The sequence below is a fragment of the Thunnus maccoyii genome, chromosome 17 (assembly GCF_910596095.1).
Source record: "Thunnus maccoyii chromosome 17, fThuMac1.1, whole genome shotgun sequence".
In the NCBI taxonomy this organism is placed as follows: Eukaryota; Metazoa; Chordata; class Actinopteri; order Scombriformes; family Scombridae; genus Thunnus; species Thunnus maccoyii.
The window spans coordinates 8,435,085-8,459,866 of record NC_056549.1 but is presented as its reverse complement, the minus strand read 5'-3'; the positions used below and the strand labels follow the sequence as shown (position 1 = coordinate 8,459,866).

The 24,782-nt window shown below is 40.3% G+C and overlaps 1 protein-coding gene across 4 annotated transcripts in view; it reads left to right on the top strand.

Annotated features, from left to right (window-relative positions):
* Positions 1-24,782, top strand: part of LOC121882592 — a 63,604-nt gene that overhangs the window by 20,399 nt on the left and 18,423 nt on the right. The window contains exon 7 of one of the 4 annotated variants that reach the window (XM_042390939.1): positions 6,195-6,383. The exons of the other annotated variants lie outside the window; for them this stretch is intronic. The gene's annotated coding sequence lies outside the window, so the exon portion shown is untranslated. Of the gene's footprint in view, positions 1-6,194; positions 6,384-24,782 lie in introns of those variants that run through there. 4 annotated transcript variants of the gene reach the window in all.

Here is a 24,782-nt window from a genome sequence, read left to right as displayed (position 1 = left end):
AAACTGAGTTCCAACTTTTATGTAATAAAAATGTCCAGACAGATTCGATGGAGCTCAGGACGCATCCTGAAGACAGCAGCATTACTTCAAATTATTTTATTGCTAAACTTGGAATCTGTGAGTAACAGATTTCCAGTCTGGTGTTTAGAAAATGCAGAACATTAATTACCGTAGATCCTGACCGATCCTGTTGATCCTGATCACGTCGGAAGATTGAATAATTAATGAAGTTTCCTCTGCTGTGCCGTCCACGTGTACGCTGAAGCACAGTCCCTCTCTCAAATCAGAGACTAGATGAAATACACGTATGATGCTGTGTGACGACTACAGATGTTTAATAAACATGTAAAAGATCTGATGTTCTATGAGTTGTTGTGGAAAACGACATCCAACAGTATTCCAACATATTTCTGAACTCTGAGTCACTGTATTACACTCATGTGGATGATATTATTGATAAGAATCTTCCTTAAAAATAAAATTGTGTTTTGAATGTCAATCTGCAGTAAATGAAAGAACGTGTAGCAAACTGAAAGGAGCCGAACTTAACATGAATGAAAGGTGTTTTGTTTGTGTGTGTGTGTGTGCACCTCTGCAAACTGAAGCCACAAAAATTGCGAAACCTGCGTGTGCGATAAGAAGTGGTCTGAGCAGGTTTTATCACAATCGCAATGTCGTGCCAAAATGAGCACCAAAATTGCACTGCGCCACCTAATCTGCATAAACACAGCCTCAGCTGCGCCTCTACGTGAAAATAGGGCCCGTAATGTGGTGATTTGTTTCTTTTCATCAACATGATGGCTAGGTTTCTTCCCTGAATGCAGGAGAAAATAACTATTCCCCTCAGTTTCATTTTTTTTTTTTCTCCCCATACTTCCCTGTAGGGTTTTCTGTCATGAGGACTGTACTGATGTGAAAAGGTTTGACCTCTGCAGGAGGGATTGTCAATAGTCTGACCCAGGATCACGCCTCCTCAATTAGGCGCCTCACAATGATTAGCTGATTTATCACAGAAAAAAAAAAAAAAAAAAAATCTAAACCATCAAGAAGCAGGCAACACCTTCCACAGAATAATATTGATGTTTTTGGAATTGATGTCTGTGTTGGCACAGAGACTAATAAATTGCTTTGATCTGGCCAGTGTAATGCAATGCCAGAGAAAATAGAGGGATTAGTGCTACTGATGAAATAATATGAGGAATGTATAAATGAAAGCTTTATGGACTGGAGAGATAGAAGATCAGAGAAGATAAAAGGATATGAGAGTGGAGAGATGAGTTGAAAAAGCAGCCTTTTTTTGCAACCCAGTCAGAGAAAGAAACAGTAAAAAAAAAAACAACTCCAGGATTATCTCAACATTTGTATTTCTTCAGAATGCGAACACCCTATCAATCTCGCTTAGAGAGCAATGTGTGTGCTTTAAAGCAAGGAGTTGAACTGAGATTTAGACTGCCATGTTTTCTTTTTCTTTTTTTTTCTTACTCTCTCTCCTTTCCAGAGAAAGGGCCATGAGGGAACCACTGCTGCAATGCAGCAAAACAAATCGCGAGAATCTGTTAAGTGAATGTGATTGTGGGACGTAGCCTCTCCCCTGTATCTCTTCTTTCTCATTTTCACTTTACTGCCTCTCTGGTTGGCTCTCTGTGGTCAGACGTTAAAATAAAGAACATGCTAAATAAGAAGATTGGAAAATTAAATGAAAGCAACATATTTGTGTATTTTGGTAATGAGGGATTTCTAGATTGCAACTGTTTGTTTCATAAACTTGATAGAAAATCTAGTTTTATGTCGTATGTGCTCTGCCCTTTAATGGACTTTGCCATTGGTCGGAGGCACCACCTCGGCATCCAAGCCACCACCGCCATGTCTACCGCTCAGGTCGGGCAGAGGCACCTCTGGCCTATGCAAAGGACCGCGAGCAATGCCCCCTCCTCAACGCTCCTCTGAGTCGCTGTTCGGGTCGGACCTCCGGCCCATGAGTGACCATCCCAGGCCTACCCAGCTGCTTCCTCCTCAGGACAAGCAGTTAGCTGCACAGATCTGGTTTGGTTCACGGTTTGGGAGGCCTGTGGCCAACTTGTTTGCAAAAAACAGAACATCAATGTCTTTTCTCTGAGGATGACTGAGTCCCCCACCCCCCCCCGAAGTAGCCCACCCAATGTAGCCCTCTGGCCTGCCGGTCCTGATGTGACTGATGATGCAACTGCTTCACTGGATGCAGCATCTGTCAGTGATAGTCGTGGCACCGGAGAGTCCAATCACTAGGTGGTTCGCAGACCTGCCTTAACTAGCAGTGTTGGACCAGTGGCCGGTACTGGACCTACCCATGACTCTGCGTCAAGCAGGGGGCTCCATCCTCTTGTGCCTGATTCTGTGGCGCCTTCCTACGAGGGGCCCATAGGCTGAGGCCTCCCACTCATTGCTTGATTCCTCAGTGGGACCTCCAAACAGTGCTGGATGGCCTAGCGGGTCCACCTTTTGAACCTGTGGATCAGGCAGACCTAGAGGGGCTGTCAATCAAGACGATGCTCCTCTTAGCCCTGGCATGGGCTAAGAGGGCGAGCGACTTGTGTGCATTGTCGGTGTACCCTTCCTGCTTGTCTTTCAATGATGATAGGGGGTCGGTGGAACTTCGACCAAATCCGGCCTTCAGGCCTAAGGTCATCATCTCATTCAAGTCAAAGGTTATTCGCTTTCTTCCCCTCTCCTCATGCTGACAGGGAGGAGGAGCGTCTTCACACTTTGTGTCCTGTGCACGCACATGGATCGCACAGCGACCTTCAGGAGGGCCAACCAGCTATTCGTTTGCCATGGCGGACGGACTCAGGGAGCCTGTTTGTCTGTACAGCAGCTCACTCACTGGATCTGTGATGCTATCTGCAGGAGTTATGACGGTGTCTCCGTGGAGGACATCTGCCAGGCTGCCTCCTGGTCCTCGACCTCAACCTTTGTGCAGTCATATCTCAGGGACATGACTGTTGGTTCAGTGTCTCATTCAGTGCTTGGTGCACTGTCTGGGACCTCATCTGGAACAGACTAAGGTGTTTTTTGGGTGGGTTCGGACTAGTGTTGGTTCGGTCCCAGCTTGGGGTACATCTTATCCCTGCGGCCTTTGCAGGTTTTAACCAATAGCGAAGCCCGTTAGAGGGCGGAGCATGTCGGACATAGAAATAGTAGTTACCAGGATGTAACTCCTGTTCTAGCCCACTAACTACAAGCCCAGCTGGTCCCAGTTCCTTTGCAGCAGAGTTTCCAAAGGGAGATGAGCTGCGCATGCGTGGGGCTTGTAGGCTATAGGGGGAGGGCACTGGATACCTCCTTCCCGCCTGTTGGGCGGTGAGTATAAAGATCTTTTCTCAGGGTGCCGAGTTGGTGCTGCAGAGGGTAAACCAATGCGAAGCCCGTTAGAGGGCTACGCACATACTGATAGAACTGGAGTTACATCCAGGTAACTACTATCTATTTTCCCATTTCACAAAATCATGCATTTTCATAATATTGTAGTCTCTCTTCTAGCAGATAGGGAACCGACGCAATGACTGTGACATTAGAGTATATCCAAAAGGCAAATATTGACTGATACAATTCACCTGAACACCATTTCAAATCACTGCACTGTTTCACTAATGTAAAATACTGTCTGTGCTGTGGCATGGTCTAGTTTAAGGTTGTCCTTTGTTCCCTTCAAGGTCCATGTGTGATAAAGCACCTCTTAAATCTGCCACCTACAGTGTTCACTTCCACAGGTGTTGTCCAACCACACAAGGATGCACCACAGTTTTCAAATATATTGTGCATACAGATCCTACACAACAAACGTGAAAACTCTTATATGCAATGCTCAGCCAAAGAAAGCTCTTACATACCATATAAGAAGGTAAAGAAAATAGACGGCACACACCATAATTTGGTTTATGCACAGGCTAACTCGTGAGTTACATCATGGTAAGCAGCATAAAACAGATTTAGATATGTGTTTCATCTTCTCAGCCCTTAATCTACAAACCTTCGAGCTTGCTGATGGCTCCTAACAGCCTCCTATTCCCAAACTAGACTGACATTTCCAGCTCTTGGGAGGGCACGAGAATCAGGCTGCATGTAAAAATCAGTTGCTCTCTCCTTGACCCCAGTCAGCAGAGGCTGCCGTGCTTACATGTGCACAGATACAGTCAATATGTGTCTCCCCCTACTCAGCGCTCACTGTGGTAGCAGTCCACACAGTGATGGAATACAGAGAAACACCCAGAGGGGTAGCAGTGTGTACAGTGTGCATAATTATGCAGCATATAACCACCTCTGGGCAGGGAGATTTACTGTAGACCCAACTGAAAATAGCCAGATATAAATATCAGTGTTCATCTTGCATGTTACAATCTTTCATGTAATCTGTAGTTTACTGCTAACAGGGGACTTTAGTTTTCTAACTTTAGCTTTAAGTCTTAATTGATGTTGCAAACTTTTAGTGAACAGTTGCTTATTTCCACTTCCAGGAGCTACAGAGCAACATTATCATTCCTTTGAAGTTATGTTTCTGTCCACCTGGTGATTTAAGTCCAGTATTCACTCTCCTCCTTTAGTTCTGTTTTTTACGTCTATCACCTTGTGAGGGAAATATCTGGCCCTTTAGCTTTGTCCACCAGATAGTCGCTGACTTTCTGTTTGTAGTTTGGTGCTGAGCTGGCAGTGTACAGTGGGCTTTTAGAGCTTTTTTTTAAATTCTGAAAACAGCTGCCTGCTGCGACTACAAACGATGCTATGAGAGCACTGGGAGAGAAACTAAAACAGTAAAGTTTTGGGCCAGACAGTTAAAGAATGAGCTGAAACTCACTCTAAAGCTCAGTGAAGGTGATAATTCTCTGTAGGTTCATCACCATGAGCTCAGCCTCTATCATTACACATTGTCATTTGATACATTGGTATTATAAAAATATCAATAATAGCTGTTTTAGGGGTGTTCAGGCAGAGTGTGACATACCTGAACTGTAGCTATCCAGCAACCAACTATTGTAAAGTGTGGAGTGGTTTTGTTTTTGTGTGATCACTCAGCCTCTGACTGATCTCAGAACTCACAAGGAACTTGTTATTTTCCCCAGTTTCTCCTCCCAAATTTTCCACTCAAGTTGAAACATTCTCAACTCACATGTGCACAGTTTCAGCTATGTTCACGATGAGTGAATTTTCATCTGTCTGAGCCCACTAACATCTTCCTATTTACTTAATATGCAATCATGCTGTGTCTAAATTTGTACCCCCCTGAAGTAGCATCAGGCCTGGAGAGAAACACTGTCTAAAGCATAAACTCGAAGAACAAAAGTCCCTTGCCATGCTGTCGTTCTGCAAACCAAAGCTCTAGATTGGTATAGTTAAACACTAGCAGCTAGCTAATTGTGCAGACACACAGCTACATTTAGGAAAAGAGCACCCCAAAGAACATTATTAAACTTTGTCCAAAAGCCCAATGACAATGATACAACATATGGAGATAATGAGACAGACATAATGTTAGATGATGCTACTGAGCAGCTAAGGCACCTTGGGGGTTCACCAGTGTTGCTGATCAATACCACTCAGCCCACTTTTACATCACCTCACGCTGAGAATTTGAGCTTTTTTAACAAGCAACCTGGCCCAAAGTCAGTGTATACGTAGAAACAGCTGTTTTTGTAAAACCATTAGCGACATAATTAATGTGTATCTCAACTAAAATTCATTAATTAGATTTGCTAATGAGAAATTAGCAAAGGTGTTTGTTTTGTTCAAAATTAACATATAAAACGTGGTGAGACTACAGCGAAACTGAAGTTCTGTCAACCAAAGATGAGAACACTGAAGGATCCTGGACTGTCTGTCTACAACATCGTGTGTCTTTCTGTCCCTCTTTCTCTCGCTTCTCTCTCGCTCGTCACCTGCAGAAATCTCTCATCTCCTCAACATCGGCATCATTTTTTTACCACCGTAAATCACAGCCACCAACCTGTCAGACAAATCAGGGCGTATTATGCAATGAAAATCATGTCAGCACGTTTATAACAAGTGCCAAAACTAGTTTCTCCCAACAGCACAGGATCCTACTTTGTGTCTATGAGCATAAGTTACAGCGGTATGAATATAAATGAGTGCTATGACTAAGCGTTATCACACTGTCAGCGTACAGTAAACAGCAGATCTTAAAACGTTGTTCTGTTGTTTGGCAGCATCAAGTCCGCCTCACAAAGCCGGTGAAAGGTTGGGGACGACAAAGTTGAGCAACTGAGAGGAGCCGCAGAGAGAGAGCAGGAGAGAGGATTTTTCATGTCCAACCATGAGAAAAACTGGAATTAATTTATGTTCTGCAGGTCGACATGAGACTCATTGCCATGGTAACAGGCCATGTGCCACACCACCTCCCATCTGCACCTCCTCCCACCCTCCCTCCCTCCTCTCTCCCCTCCTACAGCCATCACTCATCTATGGAAGATGACGCTGGTTTATTCTCTCTTGTCACCGCTGCTGTCTGAGAATTAGCCCCTTTGGATGTTGAATATTAACGAGGTGACAGACTCGGCTCAAACCTTCCCCACCGCAACATCCAGGGGACACGTCACACCCTCTAATTAACAGTCCCTCTGTCTCTGTATTTGTCTCACTTTCTATCCCTCTTTCACTCGTTATCTGCCACCGCATCTCTCTCTCTTTCTCACTCTCTCTCAGCAAAATCAAACTACATGTTGACACAGGGAGGAAAAGAGCCCGAGCTGAACCACAGCCTGGCAGTGGATGTTTTATTTCCCCACTGAGTATTTGAATGATCACGGTGTGGTTTGTTGATTTTTTTTTTTTTTTTTTTTGGCCTGTTTGTCTCTGAAACTGTGGACAAAACCTGCAAAGGGAGCGCCTCTAATTTCAACAGGATGGTTTTGATAGGATGTTGTTTACCAGTTAATGTGGGCTCAGAGTGATCACCGTGTGGTTTGTTGATTTTTTTTGGCCTGTTTGTCTTTTAAAACACGGACAAAACCTACAAGGGGAGCCTTTCTAATTTCAACAGGATGTTTCTGATAGGATGTTGTTTACCAGTTAATGTGGGCTCAGAGTAATCACTGGTAATGTTAATTATTTCCATATGTTCTCCCTGGTGACCAGTGTAAACCAGGCATGAAATACAGCTGTGTTCTAGTGATTACAGTCTTGACTTTATGGACTGAGTATCTGGTGAGCTATGGGACCTTCAAGAGGACGTTCCTTTGAAGGCACTGACATTTTGATCTGGTGTCCTTCAGGCAATACTTTGACAAAACTGCTCCCTTTGACTGGAATAAACAGCTTGGTGCCACAGCCGAAAGAAAAGACAGAATCAGATTTTTTTTTTAAATAGACAAATATAAAAATAATGCAGATACTTAAATATTTATTATTTTTATTGTAGTGTGGCTCGAAGAATGGCACTGTTGGTCCACCATTTTGATCCAGACTGAAAAAAATTTAGTATGTTCATTCATAGCGCCCAGACGATGAATCTTGACTTTGATATCCTTCTCTTTCATCTAGCGCCACCAGCAGGTCAAAGTTTTCACTTATCCACTGACATATCTCAACATGTACAGGATGGATTGACACAAATGTCTGTACAGACATTTATGGTTCCCAGTGGATGAATCCTAATGAGTTTGATGATCCCTATGGCTTTTCCACTAGCACCACCATGACGATGACGTTGGTGGTTTTGAGTGAAATGTCTGAATAAGTTGATGGATTGCAACGAAATTTGATAGAGATATTTGTTTGAGGGCGTTAATCTCAGGATGAATTTTAATAACTTCTGAGATCCCTTAATTTTTCATTTAATGCCATCATTATGCATGTTAGCATGCTTACATTAGCATTTAGCTCAATGCACCACTGTGCCAAAGTATAGACTTACAGCGCTCCTAGCATGGCTGTAAACTATTCCAACAAAGTAATGTCATAACTTAAAGAGGCATCCCAAACATGTTTTATAAAGCTTTTGAGACTGTTAAACGTCCAATTTGAAGATGAGTGCAGCAGTAGAATGTGCTTATATTCCTGTAAGGAACATTTAATAGTGTGAGGAGTTCAAAGGTCAAAATATTTCCAAAACGTTTTGAGATGCTCAAAATGATCAGGTATGAAAAAAGGATTTTTGTTACGTATGTATTCTACTTTGAAAAAAAAAACCTTTTCAAAAGTAACCATGTGTTATAAGCAATTTTTTCGGTTTTCACCTTTATTATAGGTATTTCAAAAATGCCTGAAATGATAGTGGTGTCGCATATCACTGCCATGATAACAGAGGGGCCTGTTCAGCAAAAACGTTCTTTGAAGGCTTTCTTTACCCTCTGCAGGACTTCACTGTAATCTTCGCTGAGGGAGAGCAGATGTCTGACAGAAGTGCAATATCAAAAGAAATGCCTTGTGCCCTTATTGTTTACCCTATGTTAGTCATTTAATTCAAGGTTAACCAGCAGAACTTTGAACACAGTCATCACTGCAGTGCTGGTAGAAGTAGCAGAATTGTTAGCAGAATAGTGCTTATTGCTGTGAAAAGCAGTAAAATCAACACATCAGGTATCAATAAAATATAACAAAATAAAGACTTCAACTCCCAACTTTACTGGCAGCAAGTAAAAAATAATAACTTCACATTGAATGCCGTGATGGATTCATCAGCGCTTAAAAATAGAGCAGTGAATCTCTTGATCCTTGACTTACTGCAGCTTCAAAAGCTGAGCGAGTGCAACAATAACGCTTTCAGCGGAGAGAAATATTGACATCTGGTTCAAAATTACTGTAAACAATAAATCTGATCTCATAAAAATGTTTGCTGAAATACGCTTTGCCCGAAAATCTCCCGCTAGCTGCTGTTGACTCAGAAGATATTCAGTGGGTGAAACAAAACCCCATTTGCAGCAAATGTACACAGAGTGTGAGCAGCTATATAAATCCTGTGCTACAAATCCAGCCACAAGCAAACCCGATTGATTGAAGATTGCATTTACAAAAGGATCCTTTCAAGTCCATCGACTGATTGACTTGGTGCATACACACCCACTGCTGGGAAGCTCCAGAAAAAGCTGCAGTGGTGCTAATGTTGTACTCAGCGAAAGTCACACGAGATAAAAGCATCAGATGAATATCTAAATCTAAAATATGGCTTTGCATATATACATGTCGTCACAGGTGACTTTATTTTAAGGCAAATACAACACATATTCCATCTCAGTTTGATCTATGGAGGCAACTGCCTGCTTCATGGTTCCTTACATTTGTCTCCTGCGTCTTAATGGCGACTCAAATACCAGAAGAGACAGCTATAAGTGACTAAGTGAGTCCTCTGGTCCGTCTGCTCAACAACACACTTAAAGGCAAATCTCAGGGGGGCCTGCATGTTATTTAACAAGCGCTCGGCTTGACCAGAGAGGAGGAAGAGATGAAGAGAAAGAGACGGAGAGAGTCAGGAAGAGAAGAAGAGTGAGTCAGAGAGAAGAACGTTTGTACTTTCACTCAGCAGTGGCATGCAGGCAGGCAGCTTAGAGCTCCCGTCAAGCTTGCTCCAAGACACAATAAAACTTTAATGAAGTTATGCTGCTGCCGCATGGTAATGCAGAGTCTCAGGGGCTTGGGGAAATAGGGATTGGCTGGAGCGTGCCCAGAGGTGCGTATTTCAACTGTCACTCAGCTAGCATGGAGAAACAGCAAAGAAGTGAGCCCTGGTCACACAGGTAAACATGTTGCCTGTATCAGCCCACAAACTTCCTGTTCAGGCCAAAGTTTTGTTTCTGGGTGGGGCCGAAGATGAGGTAAAAGTGTCATGTCAGATTTGTCCCTGTCCTGATTTAACTGATGAGCTTGTCAGTTGCTGGATAAATAATTTAGTGGAAGAGGAAGGCCAGCACGCTGTTAACCTCTGTCTTCTGCAAAGCTCCTGGAGCTCTGAGGAAGATGGAAGAACAGACAGAGAGAGAAAAGAAGAAGGTAATTCAGAATTTAGATGATCCACAAGGGGAAATTTTATTTTTGTTGTCTACATTTCATGACGTCTTCACAAAAAAACATCAACATTAGTCATTTGTTCAAACAGTTGAAATCACCTGCAGTACCAGTCAAAGGTTTGGACACACTGGGAAAGTATGTCTGTAGATGTTTAAGCTTTCCTGACAGCCACCTCTTGCAGCCATGTCAATATTTTCTGTCAGAAGTAATATAACATTGTTTAGACACCAGCGTGTAATACAGCAAAATTCGGTCTTGACATTTTTTACCTTTGAGGGAACGGAGAGCCAGAAGCTGTATCTGACATCATTCCCTTATTTACTCATTCACTACTTCCTGTATAATAAGCACTAAATAGTTTAGTCAGTAGTGAGCAGCAAATTGAGATTTTGAACTCTCATTCATCACTCACAATCATCTTAATTTTGTGCATTCACAATCAGCTGTAGAGACGCGCAACGGTAATGTGGAGCGTTGTGGAATTGTTAGCAGAGAGTAGTGTACACGCCATGGACCCTACTTATCTTCCCACTGTGACATTTTTGAGGGTAGTAGTGGATTCATTGACACACACAGCATTCAGACACTCAGAATGACAAATGGTAAATAGACCACTATATGTTAAATGTAGCCAGAGTTGATAACGGAGGAGGCTATCTAGCTAGTCTTTGCACTGTTCACTTTTATATAACCACGCTCTAAACTGCTCCGCAAAACAGGTGCGGTTTACAGACAAGTTATAAGTCGATGGTACAAATACTTGTCTTAAATGTTTGGTTGGCAAGTAATCCAGCTAGCCAGCGTAATATAGTAAGTTAACCAAGTTTAGAGGGAGATCACTGTTAGCATCCCATTACCTACCAACGGTCAAAATTGGTCTTTTCAGCCATGAATATGATCTTTTCCAAATTTTATTTTTATTTAAAAGTAATTTTAGTTGCCTAAAGCGAACCACATCTTAATCAGTCAAGTGGCAGATCAGAAAACATATGAATCATTTTAGTAACATTCAGTTGAAAAGGTTTTGGAAGGCAGGGACACACCTTCATCAGAAAATGCTCATATGGGTTATTTTGGAATCGAATGACCTTATTTTGTTGATTTGATCAGGGGACTTGTTGAAATTTTTGGATTTTGTCTTTTGGACTCTTTCAGAATTCAACTTCGTATCACACCGATGTTTAAAAACTCTCCACCTTTACGTTATTGTTGCCATGAAATGATCACTGAAAAATCTTGATCAAAGTATTTCAAGGTACCCTTGGAAAGATGTGAAGTGATTTAGTGTCTAAAGATCTTTGTCAGCTCTTTCCTGCTTCATTACATCCTGGCTTTTGTGTGGGCTTTTCTTCCTCTCTCTCGCTCTATTTTCTCTCTCTTTTTTTTTCCTTTCTTTGCTGCAGAGGTATTCTTGGCTTGTACTAAGAGGTCACCTCTTGATCTGTTTGTTAGGGTCGACTAACCATCGATCTGTTCCCCTCCTGCTCCCTCTATCTTCATCGCTCTCTTCCATCAATCCCTCTGGGCCTGCAAAAGATCGTCAGTCAGCTTGCAGCCCATCCTAAGGAAACACAATCTCCTTGAATCTCTGGGTTTTGATCTTTGGCCAGAAGTCGAGGCAAATAAGCTTTTCCACTTAACAGAAAGTCTCAGAGGTGCACTTGTTGGGGAAGAAAGGCACTGATGGTCAGAGAAAATCAGTCATTTGTGAAGGTTTTGTCTGTAGAGATGAGGGTTTAGAGACTCCTGTTGCTATTTTGTTGAATAATTTAATTAATTTTTGGTCGTACCCAAATCCCCTAGCTTTTCTCAGCTTTCTCTGCAATAAGAGGATAAAGTACTGCATTTTGCTCTGCAGACTGATTGACTCGTCTATAAATCGCACGGGTAATTTTGAAGTCCGCATGCAACTTGGATGCTGAAAAAAAATGTCAATATGTCCACAAATTGTGTTTATAAACCGTAGAATATCCCCCGAATGAAGCCCTTGCAGCACATTTGTCAATTCAATACTCTTAAACAAATAGTAAAACAATCAGCTTTTGACGTGATTTATTTCATGGCCAATTTGCCCGGTATCATGCATTTCTACAAAGTTTATTCCACAAGCCGCAGACTGGAAAGTTCTCACAGAGGAGTGCATGAAATTACTTTTACTTTATGAGCATTCAACAGCACTTGAAACCCAGAATATAAGATCAGAAAACACCAGTTAACCTCTGTTTGGAGGGTCAATTTAGCTGACATGATAACACTGAACATATTTTATAGCAGCAGTAGCTGAAGTGGAAACTCGAGATAATGGGCTTTTTCTGCCTTGCACACTTACTGCTGTGGGAAGATTTCGACTGACAGTTCATAGGCTTTACATGACTGCTGCTATCACTCTGGCAGTTTCATTTCAGACATGTAATAAGAGAAGAACATGAAACATTAGCAAACCAGCTAATCCGGCTGTCCAAAGTTAAAAAAAATCTGTCTCCTAGTCAGCCCCTCAAAGCTCATTGATTAACATATTTCATTTGTATAGTCAACACACAAACTGAAGTGTAAAAACAACAATGTGTGGATTTATGGGGAGTTACACTGAGCAACAGCATTTTTGTCATCACTGTGAAGCCACATAAACATTGGATTGTGCTAGGCGGAGAAGAGTGCTATCAATCTTCTTATATAACTTTCTCCAAAAAAGTGAGTAATTGTGTTTCCCAAAATATCAAAATATCTGTTTATCTCAAAACACCTACCTTGAATAGTCAACTCATTATCATTCCATCCTATCTGTATAGACATATTTTACCGTCCTTCAACATTCACTCCACCCATTTCTGTCTGTGGCCAAACCCTTTTAAGTCCCCAGTCCATTTGGATGCCCTCCAGGTTTTGCATTTTAGCATCTCAATATAATCAAGACAAATCAGCAAATGTCTTTACCTTTTACACACAAGAGCAGCTCATTTTACAGGGATTTATTAATCAATGTCTTAGAATATATAACATAAAGCCATTTGACTGCTTTACCTTTGAAAGCATCTCATTACACTGTGAGTACAAACAGCCTTAATATGGGAAGTTATAGTAGGAATAAAAGAAGTTCCTCCCGTTCAGCATTTTGTTGTAAAAGGTTTAAACAATAGCCCTCTCAGTTACATTCAGATCCAACAACCTAACAAATACACTTTAATCCACGGGTGAGAAAATGACAGGCATGTTGGCAGCAGTACAGTTGGATAGGGCACATTTTGTTACATTTTGTTAAAACCTAATTAGACTGTAATGGCAGGAAGATAGAGTCCAAATGAGTAAATCATACCCAAAAACACAACAGCATTTTAAGAGGTGGTAAAGCTGTTGCCATGGATCCCACACCCCATCTGGGAAAAAGCAGCCATTCATCTTGGATGGCTGACAGTTAATTTATTCCTGCAGCTGTTACGGATGCACAGTAGAGGCACAAACAATTTACAAATTTGTACTGCGGCTGTATCTGTGTGGGCTTTTGTGCTTAAAGGTTGTTATGTTTGCGTTATGCAGTATACACTGAGGAGTGATAGTAAAGATGGATGTGGGCTAATTAGACTGAAGTCATGGATTGGACTCGATATAACGATGTTGTGAATACACAACAGTATATACATTTCTGCCAACTGGGATGCTTCACCGGAGAAAGCTGGTTGAAAGCTGAAAAATATGGATTTTAAGATAGAAGTTATGTTAAGTCAAATAAATATTATGCTTTTTTGTCATTAATCAGCCATGCCTCCATTTAGGTGGCTTGCGCTATAATTTCTTTGCATTTATCAAGTAACATTAGTAACAGTCTGTAATACAGAATGAAGTTACATGATCTAATTGTTGTAGTACTTAGGGGCAGATACCCAGAGCAGAAGAAGCTGGTTTCGTAGGTATTACACTGTTTCACTTTTCACCTTCACCAATGATCCAGTCAACATCAAAAGGTGACCGAGCTTTTTCCATCGCTGCTCCCAGACTGTGGAACAGTCTGCCCCTCACCATCAGATCTACCCCATCGATCAGAACTTTTATATCCCAGCTAAGGACCCACCTTTATAGACTCACTCTTGAGTCCCCCTAATTTTTAAAACATTTTTTATAGCATATTAAAATTGTTAATTTTGCCTGTTACATTTTGCATATATTTATTTTGTTTTGTTTAAATTCTTCTACTGTATTTTTATCTTTTTCTGTAAAGCAGTTTGCTCACCTCTTGTTGTTTTTAAATGTGCTCTATAAATAAATTTGACTTGAGTTTTATATATAATCAAGACTACATGACTCTGCCGCTGTGAAAGGCAGTGCTCGTATGCTGGTTAGGCCTTAGGTCCAAACCAAAAATATCTCAACAAATGTTTTTCAAAATTCATGGTGCCCAGAGGCCAAATCCTAATTTAGTGATCCCTTGAATTTTCCTCTGGTGCAACCACCAGATCAAAGTTTTCACTTATTAAGTGAAATATCTCAACATCTACTCAAGTGATTGGCACCAAACTTGGTGCAGACATTTATGATTCCCAGACGATGAATCCTAATAATTCTGGAAATCTCCTGCTGCGCCACCAGCAGGTTGACATTTTTGGTTCAGAGTGAAGCATCTCAGCAGCTATAGGATGGATTGCCATGAAATTTGAATCTGACACTAATATCAAAATGTTAATTTATCCAGTACTAATGACATTTCCATCCACCTCTGTACTTTGTGTCTGGTACTAATTAGCAAACACTCACTTCCTATACTGAAATACATTAACTGCTGAACATCAGCATGCTAACATTGTAATCCCATTGCTAAAACACTTCAGTTTGCCTGGGGTGCTTCTTGGATGCATTTACACTTTGCTTTTTTGATGTCTGATAGCTCTGCAATCCAAACAAGATGCATGAAAATGGAGGTTGAAGTAGTTGTATTATTTCTGTAAAACATATCACTTTCTGTGCAACAGATGAAAGATGATCCTCTATTAAAGGTGTAAAGAACAACACGCAGACAGCTCATTTTCGTGTTCTGGCTGTTGCTGAAAGTTGAATCACTGCTATCACTCAGGGAAAGAGAGTAGCAAACAGACATTTATTTATATGAAAAAGCTGACACTTCATCGCAACATGAATCCTGGAAGGGTATTGAGGAGTAATCCATCACTATCTTTGGATAATTTTCCAAAAAGTGATTATAAACACCTGATGGTTAAAGTGCTGTATGTTATATTTCCAACACAACATTTATGGCTGCGTGTTCTTGATGACGAATGCTGGATGGCGTAGCATGGCGTCAGTGAAGTGGCATTTTCGTCTGTCATACACGTTTTCTCTCCTGCCTCCGTCGGTTTGATATTCTGATGACTCACCATGAACTGGACAACACCTTGGTGGGAGGAGAGAGGCAGCGATCCAGCCTGTGTAAATAATGATACTTCTTCTTATCGCCAAGTGTAATGTTCAGTCTTTCTGAGGCATTTTTTTTCTCACTTCTCTCAAGAGAAAAAAGTTTGGAATGAGACAGCATAAATCTACTACACCTTCTGACCTGCAGCATGTCCGAGTAGCTAACAGTCATTACTCTTTGCATGTGTGTAAAACTAATTACAAACTTCTCCCATCTGCGCCCCTCACCCTCTGGGTCATGCACAACTTTCTTATATATTATTATTTTATTCAGTTATAAGACCAAGCAATCTGTTTTCTTCTTACAGCGTCACTTTGGGGACAGTATCACTCAAAAACCAATACTGAATCTGAACAGCTAGAGGAGATGTAGGTATGAATAATGACACATTGCTAAATGTTAGAAATTGCTATTTGAAACCAGAGTGTCCTTTACTTTAACAGAGCCTGTGTGTGTGTATCTTCCAGGTAAAACTAGGTTTAATATATAATCTATTGCCAGAATGTATGTCAAAATGCCAACATATGGGTTAGCTGCACCTTTTTAAGCATCCTAAACTTTTTACGAATTTTAATGTGGTGTCATCAAACGTCTAATAAAGGTCCATCTGTATCAGGTTCATATGTTGAGGGATAAGTCTGACAGTCTGATCAGGCTTTGGATACACAGACAATACAATGATAGAGATACGATACCTCAGTGTTTTGGAAACAGTGCCGCAATCCCATATAAGATTTGCAGTGTTAAGTGGAACAGACCACATTAGAGTGCCCTGAAGGGTAGAAGCATATAAGAAAAGCAGCAGATTCTTCCAGCAACTCCAAAAATGTGGAGATAAATAGCTTCACAGATGACACACACACACACACATATACATCTCATGTATGTATAGATTTAGTTGCAGAGCCGGGAGAACCCCAAAGCAAATTATGAGTCAGCCCGCGTTCACGCTGGTAGTGAAGATTTATGACAGCAGAGTAGGAAAACTTCTTCCCTGCCTTCATCTCAAAGCATAAAATCCCTCTGGTCCATGTTCACATCTTTTGGCAGCAGGTGAGTTTGCCCCGGCCAGCGTTTCATCACATCTCGCCCTGAATCAGTTGGTGCTGTGGGTGGCAGTCTGCTGCAGGCCCGCTAGGTTTAGCATCTTCCTTTATTTGTAGTGCAGTCCAGGGGATGTGTGTGTGTGTTTATCAGTGTCTTAGCTTCAGATTAAAGATCAGTTGAAGGAAGTCAACAGAATTTAAATGTTACGGCTTCTCCTAACCGGACGGAAATAGATTTCTCCCATCTTCATCTCATACGTTGTCATTATGTGGATTTATTCTGACATTCTGCCATTTTCACATTAAAAAGATTTAAATACCTGGCATGAGTAATTTTTCCTGACACATGTACAGTGAGCAAATTTGATCTGATGTGTGTTTCTGGGATGTTACTAATCTGGATAAAAATGTGAGCGCAGATTGCAAACTGCTCTGATCCCGTATTACACATGTAAACTAAGGCAGGGATATCTCGTGGGACAACTCAATTAAAAGTGCACTCATGGTAATCAATAGCAAAGGAATTTGTGCGAAAAAATCAATTAATCATTCAGGCCCTCCAGCAAGCACCCCATATGCCATTTGCATCACTGGCTAATGTATGCATACTTTACGACAAACTTCATTAAGAATTAACTTATCTGCTGCGCTCATACATTTCCTTTTAGTTACACATTCACATCCTCGCCTGATGAGTCTTTAATGATCAGTAATGATGTTGTTGGAAATACCGGCTATGCTAGCAAATGTCAGAACGTACAAACACCGTGTTGGATGCTGATAACTAAAGCTCACGTCAGTGTTTGATCCGAGCTGGGACCAGCTTCTAAAATTAAACAGCACCACAGTTCAAACGGTGTGGATTTTTAAAGGCTGATGCTGAGATATTTTTAGCCTACAGTTACTGATTGCCAAAAATTTTTTCAGTACATTTAAACTTACAAGCTAGTATGAAGTGTTTCTCACATTACAGTTCATTGGAGCCATGTCGTGTTTATTAACTAGGGGGACTGGAGCTGCCTAATGTTCCTCATAATCACCATGATGTATTAAACACAATCAGTTGTGCTGATGAGGCCTTTAATTGCACTAATTAGTGCATGAATTGCCAAATATTTCTATGTCAATGTTCTGGTTACTCTGGATGATCTACAAACCTCCCTGTAATCTTTTTTTTTTTTTTATGTGGAACTACTTTATATTGAGCAAAAAGTCCTTATGAAACTGTTGTGTGTTAAAGCAGGCAACTCCTCTGGGGGCCCAGACCTTCAGGGGCCCAAAAGGTCCCAGATTCACTGTGTGTCAGTTGGTTTGTGGTAATTTGATTAACTGAAAATGTGTTTGGGAATATGCATCACTAATGCACAATATCAAATGAACTGATCTGGACCTTAAAGCTGCATTAATATTCTAAATAAATATTTTTATATTAGCAATGTATCAAATGCATAATGTGAAAGGGGTTACTCGTAGTGACAAACACAGAGAATAATAAGCCAACCCTGCTGTTCCTGACATCTCTACAGAGCATTTTAGCATCTTTCAGCTTATTGTTCTGGTTTTTTATGGCTGTAAATTCACTGTTTTGGTTCACTCTCACTGCTCTAATCAACCCATTTCTGACAGCAGCAGGCAGCTCTTATAGCATAGCTTTGGTCAGCATCATACAACATTGTATTATTGTACTGTAAAATGCCACTTGTGATCAAACTTGAAGAGTCATTTTGATCTGATCATGACTTCTGACCTTTTTGCAGGAGAGTTGAAGGGCAAAGAAAAATATAATCAATAGAGAATCACTACATTATTTTAATATGTACAGTGAAAATAAAGTAAATGTATTGAAGATTTTAAAAATAACACCTTCCTACCTCAGTCAGTGTCCATGCTGTCTAGTTGGCAGCGTGAAGCCTCTGTTTTCTTTTGCCACTGCAGCATGAACACACCAGGTAATAGCCTTGAGTTCACTATTTCAGCCTGTTCTCGTGTCCTCTTCTCAAGCAGTATTGAACAGGCTTAGCATAATGCCTTTTCATGGATTCAGTAGTCATTTATATTCTGAGCCACTTTGCTGAAAATTACTGCATAAAAGTCAGCGGGGACCTTTTCCTTCTTAAGGGAAATCATGTTAGAGTCCAAAAACAATTCAGTTTGAAAAAGATTTGCAGCATGTATTCACACTAAAAATTTAGATTTGGCCCCATGACAGCGAACACAAACCAATGGGGTAATACATAAAAAGCAATAAGATGAAATGATGGTGATAGATGAAAACAGTGCATCTCAATTAAGGCACATTTTCCACGATTAACAAAATGGTCTTAGTGCCAAATGCACCAATTATCAAATAACAAAATGGATTTTGGAAGGATTTCATTGCTTCTAACTCATCACCTCACAGCAGGTGAGAGCACAAATGTGAAACAACAAAGTTGAAGCTATTAACGTGCATAATCAATAGAAGTGTATATGTAAAATAACAGATTATTATAGGACTTGTATCCTCTGACTGCAGTGAATGGAGCACTCTTCAGAGCATTGCAGAGAAGCAGGCTGGAGTTGGGATGTTTTATGATATGGGATCACACACACACACACTCAGGAGAAAATCTCTCTTCTGTGATAAGGCAGTAAAGCTGTATACCAGGTGCTGGAGTGCTGAACTAAGCAGACATGACTTTGAAGTGAAGAATCTCTCAGGCTACCAACACAGTCGCTCTCTGCTCAGTTAAACACAGTAACTGCAGTTTGAACCGAAAGGAGTAGAGAAACACTGCTGATGCTCCGCAGTGAAGTTCCCTATTACATACTAATTAATGCGCGTTTTGAGTATGTCGTGAGTTCACGCTGGTAAAATGCCAAAATTTAGTAGACTGACAGTATGCATAATAAATTCATATGTTTTTTTAGTGTGCTGTGATGGACACTTTGTCATTCAATGCAATGCAAAAAGGAAACAGGGGGTTTTTTGGTTTGTTTTTTGGCTTAATAAGTGTGCTATAAAACTAGATTATATTTGCTCTGTGGTCCATTTCCTCCTCACCTCATCAATTAGATCATGTCCCAAACCACAACAGATAAATTCAAAAGATATTCAGTGGACATTGTATAGGCAGCTTAAAGATTTGGACTTTGCAGATGATCTAACCATCCTTGCCATGAACTAATGTAGTAAACAAGACAAAACATGACATGTTGACAAGCAAACAGGCCTCAACACCAACACCTCCAAATCTCACATGATGTACATTAATACAACACCTCCAGCACCAGCTTTAATTTAAGATTAAGATTTAAGATTTAATACTTTATTGCCATACAACTTAGCTGTTAGGAATTTGCCTCAGTGTGCTCATGACAGAATTACAAACAATCACATATAATACATATAATACATAACCCCACCCCAATATAATAAATGAGCTACTTTTTGGTGAGTTTGTGGAGGATTTCACTTATTAAGGCAGCTTTACCAGCAATGACTGCGAACACAAAGGGACATCAAGGCAGTCGATTGGAGAAAACTGAAGGAGTATTTTCCCTAAAAAACCTAAAAACAAAGGTCTACTATACCAGCAACATCAAATCCATCTTACTGTACGGTTCTGAATGCGGGTGGGAGGCCAAAACTGATATGAAAAAGATATAGGTGTTCCACAATGGATGTTAAGAAGGTTATGTTGCATCATCTAACAAGATCTCAACCTTAGAATTATACAGAAAAACCAAAAGGAAGAACATCATTGCTGAAATTAGGCAGAAGCGACAGGGTGGCTGGGCCATGTGTTGCAAATGGAGGCAGATCACGACCCAAAAGTTGCACTGAGATGGACCAAAAATGACCTGGAGACGGTCGAGCTAGCCAAAATACAGTGTTAATGCTTAAAATGCCTTCATTATCATCAGTGTTGGAAGAAATGTAACTCTTTACTTTTTCAAATTAAATAACGCAATTAAAATTACTGAAATTTAAATGGGCTCATTATTCGTTACTTTTATCTTGCGTAAAAATCGTGGACGACTGCAGAAGATAGCAGACGAATGCAGCCTATTCCTCAGATTTTCCATTTTATGATCTAATGGTGGCGCAAGTGAATCAATCAATCAGCATTAGACTAACTTAAGGCAACGTGAGCTTGCTGTCCTGAAAATATGGACATTATTTTTCCCTCCTCAAGATCAAGGACAAAAATATACTGGTGAGTTTTAGTCTATGTGCAGGTGGCCTATCAGGCCTATTGCAATAAGAAATTACTGTCAAATGTCTGAGGAACAGTTGTTATTTCATTTTACGCTGCTAAAAGAGTATTAAAACTGACTTGTATACTAGTGCATGGTTTGTAGGCCTGTCAAGGCTACAATAAATAGACCTATCAAATCATATCTATTGTGTTTTATTGTTCCACTACTCACTTTCCATCATAGTTACAATGGCTACAACGATAAATAAAATTTGACAGTTGTTTTGTCCCACACTGTGCCACAGCAACACTAAAATAATATAGGAGAATTGAAGCACACATTTAAAAGTAATGCAAAACTTACTCTTCCTAGTAACTAAATACTTTTATATGCAGTAATTGGTAAAGTAATTCAATTACTTTTTAGACTAGTAACTGTAACTAATTACTAATTTTCAGTAACTTGCACAACACTGGTTATGATTACCTAGCAGTGATTCTTGCTCTTTTGTCTCTGGTCAAAATGCTAATATGAGGCTGGGTGTGAAGAGTTTTGCTGAGTTAAGTGCAGTGTGTACTGAAAAGTAATGAAAGAGAACTTCAAGCCCTCACATCCGCATGTGAAATGACTCTGGAGATCTGTGAGGTGAAATAACATTATCACGACTCGACACCTTCTGAAACGAGAGATTCTCAGGTACAATGGGACATCATTTGTCATTAGAAGTTTTAATTGCTGGAGTTGGGGGAGTTGCGGTCCTGACACATTGACTTTGGATTTCCAATTAAAATACCGAAGAAGGGCTTAGCTAGACGGAGCACAAAGGTCACGGGATGTCATATGAAATGCAGATAGTCTGAAGATATAAACTATTGCTACAAATTGTTTTTTTAATGAGCCACAGATGACCATGGTGGCCATGTAAGTAGGGTAGAGAGTAGAGTAGTAGAGATTACAGATTTGATTTTGGCTTCAAAATGCATTAATAATTATGTTTACACATTATCATCATTGCATACATCAGCACACATACTGCAGATAAATACACAAGCATGTGAAAACCTATTAGTTCCATTTTCATTAGCTGAAAATTATCTTATGAGCTCTTCTTCTTTGTCACCATAAAGCTATATCTCTTTGTGTCAAAAAGCAAAACAGAGACTTCACTTCATGAGGGGACACCTAAGTGAAGTGAACACCAGGAACTGGAGGACACAATAAGCTAAATTTGCAGCAACGACAACAAAAACAGCGCTCCTGCTGATATCACAAGCAGCTGGGCTCTGTGATTATACTTCATCATAACTGTACACCTGCTGTGTGACAAAATAATCTCAACCCTTTAACTAGCTTTTTCAGAGAGATACAGTCAACAGATATATCTGTAATCTTCACTGTAATAAACTGTATATTCAATATAAAACAAAATGTATATCACACACCATGCTGCCTCTGTTTATTCTTATTTCATTTATAACTTTTTATTGAACTGTGGCAAGATCTGTGAATATAAAGAGTCAAAAGTACACAGAAGCAGTGCTATTGTAAATCTATTGTATATCTTCCAAAATAAATCATATCTTGTGTTTAAAACAAAATGGAGACATCAATGCCACCGTTAAATTAACCAAAAGTTTACCAGCTAGATCCCGAGATGACAAGGGTTCTTGTCCAGCTAGCAGGTCTACACATGTCTGAGCAAAGTTTCATTAATAGAAATCTCAAAACCTAATTTGGTGACACAATGCAGAACAAAAAAATAAAAACAGTTGTGAGTTGTGAATCATGATGATGCTAAATAAATGCTGGAACTTTACAGAAGTCAGCTCCCACAGCGTCCTCAATAAAAACGGGTGGTCGGGGGAAATCTGAACAGTACTTTGTCCATGACTGATGATGTTTCACAAGTCCACAAGAACATGAGTACAGACAAGAATGGAGATTGAGAAAGGCCTCTAGTGAGTCTTCCTCTGCGGAGATAGACGGACGGTTAGAAAGACAAGAATTGCAAAACAGTAGAGAAAAAAAGAGTAACAAAGAAGAAAATGACAGAAAGACTGAGATAGAAAAAACTGTGAGTGAGAGACAGGAATCTCCACATGTAAAATGTTCAACATGATATCAAGTAGATGATGTATTTTTTTATGTATTTGCCTTATTGAATTCTCCCCACGTTTCTTCACCCTACAGACAGACCAGCATATCAGGTTGTACTGAGCACCGCTGCCACTGAAATCATGATACAAGGCCCTCGGCTAGATACACTCACATATAAATCTAAGCACTGAAGAGTAACATGTACTCTGTTGTCCTCTCTTGCTCCTGGCCCTCGCTGCGACTCGTGAGCTGCAATTCTCCCAGAATAAAAACACAGCGGCCTGTTACCTCAGTATGGATCTGCACCCACCACCTATGTTGATGTTCTCCATGTAAATTTATGATTTTTTTTTTTTTTTTTTTTACCACTCCAGTCAGTGTTGTGTTTTGTACGTGATGTGTTGCATTCCATGAATATTAATGATCTCCTGGAGATCTCGGTGCGATTGTTGCTGTTATGAAAGGTAATTTCCATCCCATTGCTAACATCAGCAGCCCTCGCAGGCACCTCTCCGCCACTGCCCACCCACACCCCCATTACAGCCCTACAAGTAATAAAAACCTGAGCGCCCTGCCAATTACATACAAGGGCATCTTGGAGAAAACAGAGGGGTGATACATAAACAAACAATGTTTTGCAGAGCCAGTGCACCTCTTCAAAAATGCGCATTGCATCGCCCACCTCCTGTAAGACGGACCATCAAAAATGCAAGAAAAACTTGTAGGAATTAAATCTTTTGCACTCTTAAAATTATTGGGGGCACCACTCTTCAATTTCAGGAGAAATAATTAAACTAAGTTAATCAGTCTTATATCTGAAAGTCATGAATTCTGAATACAGGGATCTTCATCTCTTTTTTATAGGAATACACAAATACAATAACTTACAACAACAATGTTTATTGAACTATCGAGGGATAGGGATGAATATGGGATAACTAAGCATATACACATATACAAATAGAATGATGCAGAGTTATCTATTGTGTAGCTGGTATGAGAGACCTGATAAACAGATGAGATGACTGTTACCTGAGAAGCAGCGAGTCAAATCAATAGTAGAACAGCTTAGTTCTGAATTGCCAATTGAGGTTTCAAATTATGAAAGCACTAGGGTTTAAACAAGTTGATGAAGATTTTGTAGAAATACTTGCTTGCTCCTTGGGGTGGCCTCTTGTGGAGTTCGATGTGGATCTTGTAATGATGAGTAAATCAGCCAATCTGGATTTGAAAAGTTCCCATCGGAAGAGAGCCTCTCGTTTCAGCTCTTCTAGTTGTGATTCTTAACTCATGACTCTACATTTTGAGCAAGTATACCACCGGCATGGCAAAAAGACAAAGATAAAAGCAAGAGGGTAAAAAACGCCCGCTTTCTCATGTAAGAGATTATTTTAAAGGTTTAGTCTGCCTGCCCAGAAGATTGGGGGGGCAGGGGGTGAATTGATCTTTCCATGTTGCTGGCTCTTGGAGATCTAGAAGGGTCAAAGGTGGTTTGGGTCACTGGTCTGGTTTAGTGGCCATGCAGGAGAAAAGGGATCCTCTTATCTTGATCGGGGCTGTTTGCAGGATGCTGTAAATGTCACTGACGTCTTGTTGACCAGCATTTCTGGAGTTTGAAGAAAGATCTGGTTCTGTTGTTTTAGGGTTGTATTGTCTGCATTTAAAAAACCTGTTAGGACCTTCCCCTACAGTGTTTTTATCGAGGAAATAAATATCATAGAGTTGTCTTTACCTGCCTTGACTAAAGGTCTATTAGATGTTGCTGCAGGGGGAATATATATTTGGCTTTTAATAATCTGAGAAAGTATGTGTAAAGGGGCCAAGTTCAAACTCTTGACAGCTGTAATGTATCATAATAATGTTTAAAGAAAATAGGGCCACACAATCTGCCTCAGTGCTGCCGAGTACCTCGGGAAATCCTTCAGTTTTTACTCAAACGATTATGTCTTGACTAGATTTATGGATATTGATTGAGCCGCATCTTTTATTAAAAGATAGGCGCAGATTTTTAGTCCATCTTAATACAACAGACACATGCCAAATGTAAGTTTAAAAAGTTTTTGTTC